This window comes from Leguminivora glycinivorella, chromosome 14 (assembly GCF_023078275.1).
Source record: "Leguminivora glycinivorella isolate SPB_JAAS2020 chromosome 14, LegGlyc_1.1, whole genome shotgun sequence".
NCBI lineage: Eukaryota > Metazoa > Arthropoda > Insecta > Lepidoptera > Tortricidae > Leguminivora > Leguminivora glycinivorella.
Genome location: NC_062984.1, coordinates 68,468 through 75,000, shown reverse-complemented (window position 1 = coordinate 75,000; position 6,533 = coordinate 68,468).

Sequence of the window (6,533 nt, the reverse complement as noted above, 5' to 3'; positions counted from 1 at the left end):
AGCGAAAATAGAATGCACTGCCAAGCATTTGCAGATGACGTGGTCATGGTGTTCGATGGTGAGTCGGCACTCGAAATAGAAAACAACGCAAACGCTGCGCTCAGCCATGCTTTGGCGTGGGGAGTCAAAAACAAACTAAAATTCGCACCTCAAAAAACATGCGCTATGGTGATAACCAGGAGGCTTGTATACGATGAACCACGCCTTAGCATGGGGGGAGTGAGCATAGCAATGTCCAAAGACATAAAAATTCTAGGACTCACCATTGACAATAAACTGACCTTTAATAAGCACGTCACTAACGTCTGCAGTAAAGCTATCAACAGATACAGAATGCTGGCTAGGACCGCACGCGTGGGATGGGGTCTGCACCCGGATGTTATCAGACTCATATATGTAGCAGCGGTTGAGCCAACAATACTATACGCAGCAAGTGCATGGGCGCATGCCGTAAAAAAGCTTGGCGTCATAAAACAATTAAACGCAGTACAAAGGGGTTTTGCACAAAAACTATGCAAAGCATACCGCACGGTCTCCCTAAACTCAGCGCTCCTTCTGTCCGGATTGCTCCCCTTAGACCTCAGAGTTCGCGAAATGGCTACACTGTACGAAATAAAAAAGGGAGCCTGTGTTCCACATGAGGACAGGGAGATCGAGGTCATGACGCCAGCCGTAAAAGCACCGCATCCGGTTAGGTTAGGTTAGGTTAGGTTAGGTTAGGTTAGGTTAGGTTAGGTTAGGTTAGGTTAGGTTAGGTTAGGTTAGGTTAGGTTAGGTTAGGTTAGGTTAGGTTAGGTTAGGTTAGGTTAGGTTAGGTTAGGTTAGGTTAGGTTAGGTTAGGTTAGTTAGGTTAGGTTAGGTTAGGTTAGGTTAGGTTAGGTTAGGTTAGGTTAGGTTAGGTTAGGTTAGGTTAGGTTAGGTTAGGTTAGGTTAGGTTAGGTTAGGTTAGGTTAGGTTAGGTTAGGTTAGGTTAGGTTAGGTTAGGTTAGGTTAGGTTAGGTTAGGTTAGGTTAGGTTAGGTTAGGTTAGGTTAGGTTAGGTTAGGTTAGGTTAGGTTAGGTTAGGTTAGGTTAGGTTAGGTTAGGTTAGGTTAGGTTAGGTTAGGTTAGGTTAGGTTAGGTTAGGTTAGGTTAGGTTAGGTTAGGTTAGGTTAGGTTAGGTTAGGTTAGGTTAGGTTAGGTTAGGTTAGGTTAGGTTAGGTTAGGTTAGGTTAGGTTAGGTTAGGTTAGGTTAGGTTAGGTTAGGTTAGGTTAGGTTAGGTTAGGTTAGGTTTAGGTTAGGTTAGGTTAGGTTAGGTTAGGTTAGGTTAGGTTTAGGTTAGGTTAGGTTAGGTTAGGTTAGGTTAGGTTAGGTTAGGTTAGGTTAGTTAGGTTAGGTTAGGTTAGGTTAGGTTTTTTTTTTTTTTTTTTTTTTTGGGGGTGAAGGAAATCCTCATTGGATACCACCAGGTAACCTGTCCTGGTGGCATGCCCGACTCGACTGAAGATGGCATCCCGCCCTAGGATGGAATGCCATCGACAGTCGCCTACGGACTAAAACCTTCACCCTGTGCAGTTTAGCTGTACCATGAATGCGGTGCTATTGGTATACACGTTATCCATGGGGTGTGATTTATGTGGGGATTTAAATGATTTAGTGTGGTGAATTTATGTTGTAGAATTGTTGTTTTGTGTAGAATACCTAATGTCTGTATTAGTGTGTGAGTTGACAGGTAGTAGGAGAATGTGGAAGTTTAGGATTGGGTGCGAAGTGACAACAATAATAATCAACAATAACAATATTTACAATTTTAACCGCCGCACAGGAGCAACAATCAGTAAAGCCCAAGCGCAGCAGCCAATAATACAGACAAGAACACAATAATACTATTAGTGTAATTTATAATCTAAAAGACTGTATACATTTTTTTTTTTCCCTTTTTTTTATAATATATATCTTTTTTTTTTTCCCTTTTTTTTATTATATATATCTTTTTTTTTAATCTTTTTCTCTTTTTTATATACTTTTTTTTTTTTTTTCCTTATATATAAGTATGTACAAAGAGTGCTTACAGCTAATATTTACAAAGTTACTCTTAGTCAAATCCGGTATGTTATAGCATTTGTCACATTTCTTCATTAAGTGTTATTAAAGTTCTTTAAGTTTCGTACTATGTGCTTTATAAAATCATGAAAGGCTTCAGTTGTTGTTTGGTTGTCTAATACGTCAGTTAGTTTGCTGTGGTCAATGTTTAGAAGGTGGCATGTTAGTTCGTAGTTTAGTCTTTTACGGGCAAATTTGGGGCAGCTTTGTGTTAGATGTATGATTGTTTGTTTACTGAGATTATCACACGGGCAGAGATTGTTATCTGTAATTTTTCTTTCGTTTAGGTATTCCTTGTGGTATCCATGATTGGTGAGTATTTGGGTAGTTTCGAAGGTAAGGCTGTTGTTTGTTAGGTATTGATTGATTGATTCGTAGTTCGGGAAAATCGTTTTTGTGTATTGGCAATTTGATGGTGTGTCGTACATTTCTATTGTTGCTTTATGTGCTTTTTGTTTTAGGTGGTATTTAATGTATGAGATGGGTATTATGGAGAAGTCTGGAGTCTTTTTTAGATTTGCGGCCGCTTTGGCAGCCAGATCAGCCTGTTCATTGCCCTCGATGCCGCAGTGTGCCCTCACCCAGTAAAAATGTGTGTCTATCTGTTGTTTATGTGTGTGTATGTGTTTATGGATTTGGTTGGCGATGGAGTTGTGACTATATGGATTTGATAATTCTTGTAGTGCGGACTTACTGTCGGTTAGGATTATATGTGTGATGCGAGTGGTGGTGTCAAGTGGTAGTTTCAGAGTGCTGGCGTGGTGCTGAATACACCGCAGCATCGCGAGCAACTCAGCTTGGTACACAGAGCAGCAATCATGTAATTTGTATTTTTTGATCGTGTGGGAGTGGTTAGGTCCGACAGTGACGAAAGCCGCCCCGACTTTATTGTCGTGGCGGCTTCCGTCAGTGTAGGACGTCCACGCATCATCCGGCCGGCCGTTAAGGGCCAGTTCCACTTCCGTCTGGTCCTGTAGTTCCTGATAAGTTATGCCCTCCCTGTGAGCTGGATGTAGTATGTCGGAGTGTGGGACGGGTGAATCTATTTGTAGGTCCTCAGGTAAAAGGGTAGACACGCCTTTCAGTTTGGTATTTTCTAATTCCGCGACATATTTAATTTTTGCGGGTAGAGGTGTGAGTCGAGCTAAAGTAATTGCGATTGGTGTGTTTATTGTTCTAAATGCGTGTGTTATTTTTATTGCTACAAGTCGCTGTAGCGAGAGTAGTTTTTTATTTATGTACTGGTATTGGAGAGCTTTATGCCATATGGACGCGGCGTATGTCATGATGGGTTCGATGACTTGTCTGTATATTGTCCTTATGTTTTCAGGATGGACTCCCCATGTGGGACGTATAAACATTTGCATTTTCTGGTATAGGTTTCTGGCTTTATCTAATGCGTATAGGACGTGTTTTTTAAATTCCAGCTTGTTATCTATTATTACTCCCAGATATTTAATTTCTTTTACGAATGGTATTGTTTGTCCGTATATGTTGAGTTTAGTCTGTGAAGCCCTACCAGTGAACGCGATTGCCTGTGTTTTTTCTTTACCGAAGTCCAGCTTTACGCTTTCCCCCATGCTGTGATTTGTTCGATAGCTAGGTTAGCGTTAGTCTCAAGTTCCTGGATGCCCCTCGCACGGCAGACCAGTAGGACGTCATCCGCATATGCTTGCAAGTGACATCCCGCCGGCAGCTCCATGTCGAGGAGATCATCCAGGATCAAATTCCATAGAACAGGGCCCACAACAGAGCCCTGGATGCAACCGCGGGTAAGTAATTTTTGAGCGTGATAGTCGGCAAAAGCGAGCTGTACTTCTCGGTAAGTTACGTAGTTTTGTAAAATCATGTATATGTTCCTTGGGCACTCGACGCGCCGGAGACGCTGGAAGATGGCAGGCCACCAGGCATTGTCGAAGGCGGCTCGAATGTCCAAGGAGACAGCTAATACCTGCTCTTTCTCCTCCTTTCCCAGATTTATTATTTCAAGTGCATGTTTGATGGCATGGGTGGTGGATGTTTGTAATCTGAAGCCGAATTGTCGGTTAACTATTTGTTGATTTTTGTGCATGTGGTATATTAGTCTATTTATTATGAGTTTTTCAAGCAGTTTTCCAAAAACCTTTACTAGTCCTATGGGTCTGTAGGAGGAGAGCTTAGAGTAGTCCTCTTTATTGGGTTTTGGGATGATTTTGGTTGTAGTGGATTTCCAATAGTCAGGGAAATAGCCAGTTTGCAGGCACCGATTCATTATAGCGGATATGGTTTCCGGGTATATTTTTGTGACTTGGAGGCATATATCTGCTGTGAGGTGGTCAGAGCCGGGTGCCTTTTTATGATTGATAGTTTTCAAGGCTCCGATGACCTCACCGATGGTGAATGGTGGCTCATTGGGGGTGTCCGGTGGTACTAATACGTTGTTTCTTATGTTTCTTTGCAGGTTGGTGTCTTCGGTGTCGTCGGGATGGAAGCTATTGAGCAGCGCGTTCGCGGTCTCCTTGCTATCTCTCGTGTGCGTCCCATCAGGTAAGATCATGGTTGCTGGTGGTTGTGCTATGGGTCTGGTTCGTAAGATCCTGTTTGTAACTGACCAAACGTCCTCCTTTGTTTGTCGTTCGCAGAAGTCTCTAAAGGTGTTAGTTGATGCAGCGCGGCATGCATCTGAGTACTTTTTGCGTAGTTCTTCTCTTTCCTTTAATATTTCAGTAAGCGGAAGTTTTCGGTGAGCAGCCTTGCTCAGAGAATGGTGGTTTCTGATGACATCCTTTTTTATGTTGTTTAGGTCATCGCTCCACCATGGCGGTTTCTGCGGCGGTCTGGTGGATCTTGGTAGCAGTTCATCGCACATTTTTTGTATGTCTCCGGTGAGTGAAGCTATTATGCCATCCAGTTCCTCCTCATTACTTTCGTTTATGTCCTCAGCGCTAGGCATCTTTCCCTCCAGTTCTTTTTTTATGTCCTCTGTTAATTCTTCCCATTTGACTCCAGTAGTGTTGTATTTGAAGGTGCTTAATTTTATCTTTCTGTTCCATTTCGCTGTTTTGTTGAAAGCTGTGGTGATCTGATAGGTGATTGCGTTGTGATCTGAAGATGGACATATGTCCTTGTCAACCTTCCAGTATTTTATTTTAATCGGGTTGCGATGCTGATTATTAGTGACGAAGGTGACATCCACAATTGACGTTCTAGGTTGCTGATGTGTGACGGTCTCAAATGTGGCGGTGCGGCCGATGTTGCATGTCTTGAGGTCATGTGCAGCTATAATATCCGCTATTGCCCAGCCTCGGGGTTGTTCTTTGGATTTCCCCATAAACTGTGCCAACCGTTGAAATCACCTCCGATTATGTGCTTGGCGCCTCGGGTCTCTTGCAGAAACTCTTCTAGTTTAACTAGAGTATTGTTCGGATCAGTCTTGGGTTCAATATATATGGAGACTAAGTATATCTGTGTGCCCGTATTTTCGCTAATTTGCACTATGGACATATGTGAATCGGAGTATTTTGTATAACCCAGGGTGCTGATACTGGAGTCCTTTACTAGTAGTGCAGCTTTAATAGGATTGGCGTCAGTAGGGAATTGATACACGATATATCCTGGAGGAGACTTGACGATCTTTTTATTGGCGGTGTAAGGTTCTGTGAGGAACACAAAGTCGCACACGGTACCTTTGTTATGTAAGTATACTACTACTTCCTGATGGGCGTTTCGCCCGTGTCCTTCGTTTATTTGTAAGCAGTTATAGGTTCCTGTTTTGAGTGTATTGCCGTTTCTTATAGTGTTTCTATGGTCCATAATTGATTTTTCCTCTTATTTTTGTAGACATTAAGCATATGTAAGGGCAAGAAGCCGAAGTGGCACTATGCTTAGTATTGGTCTGTAGGTTGTTTTTTGCGGCATGAGAGGCGCAATTATAGCACCTGATTTTGTTGTAGTCATCTTTTACTGGGCAACGCTTGTATTCGTGCCCTGTGTCTGCGCAGTGAGAGCAAGTGACAGTGTCATTTTGAGTGCATCGTTTGCGGGTGTGTCCAATCTGCAGACACTGGTAGCATTGTAGTAGTGGTATGTATTCACCTGCATACACCTTCTGGTGGTCTACGTTTAATTTAGCAACTTTGATGATTGTCTTGAAGATCTCGGGTGTTGTCTTGAAGACTGCGTTATACAGCTTTGGGTTTCTGTTTGCTCTCAGAAAGTGTAAAGTGAAGTCTCGCTCATCTTTGATGACTGCGGCGAGTTCAGTATTCTGTCCGATGATGATGTTCGCTAGATGATCCGCTTTAACATTCTCCGATACACCCTTTAGGATAATCATAGGCGACAGGGATTTGGACTTTTCAGCGATAATCTCGCAATTTAAGTCGTTCGTCATAGAGATTGCCCTGTCGCGCTGCTCCGGTGTATCAAATTCGACACGTACCTTATTATTTGACAAGTGTTTTGTGTTAGCA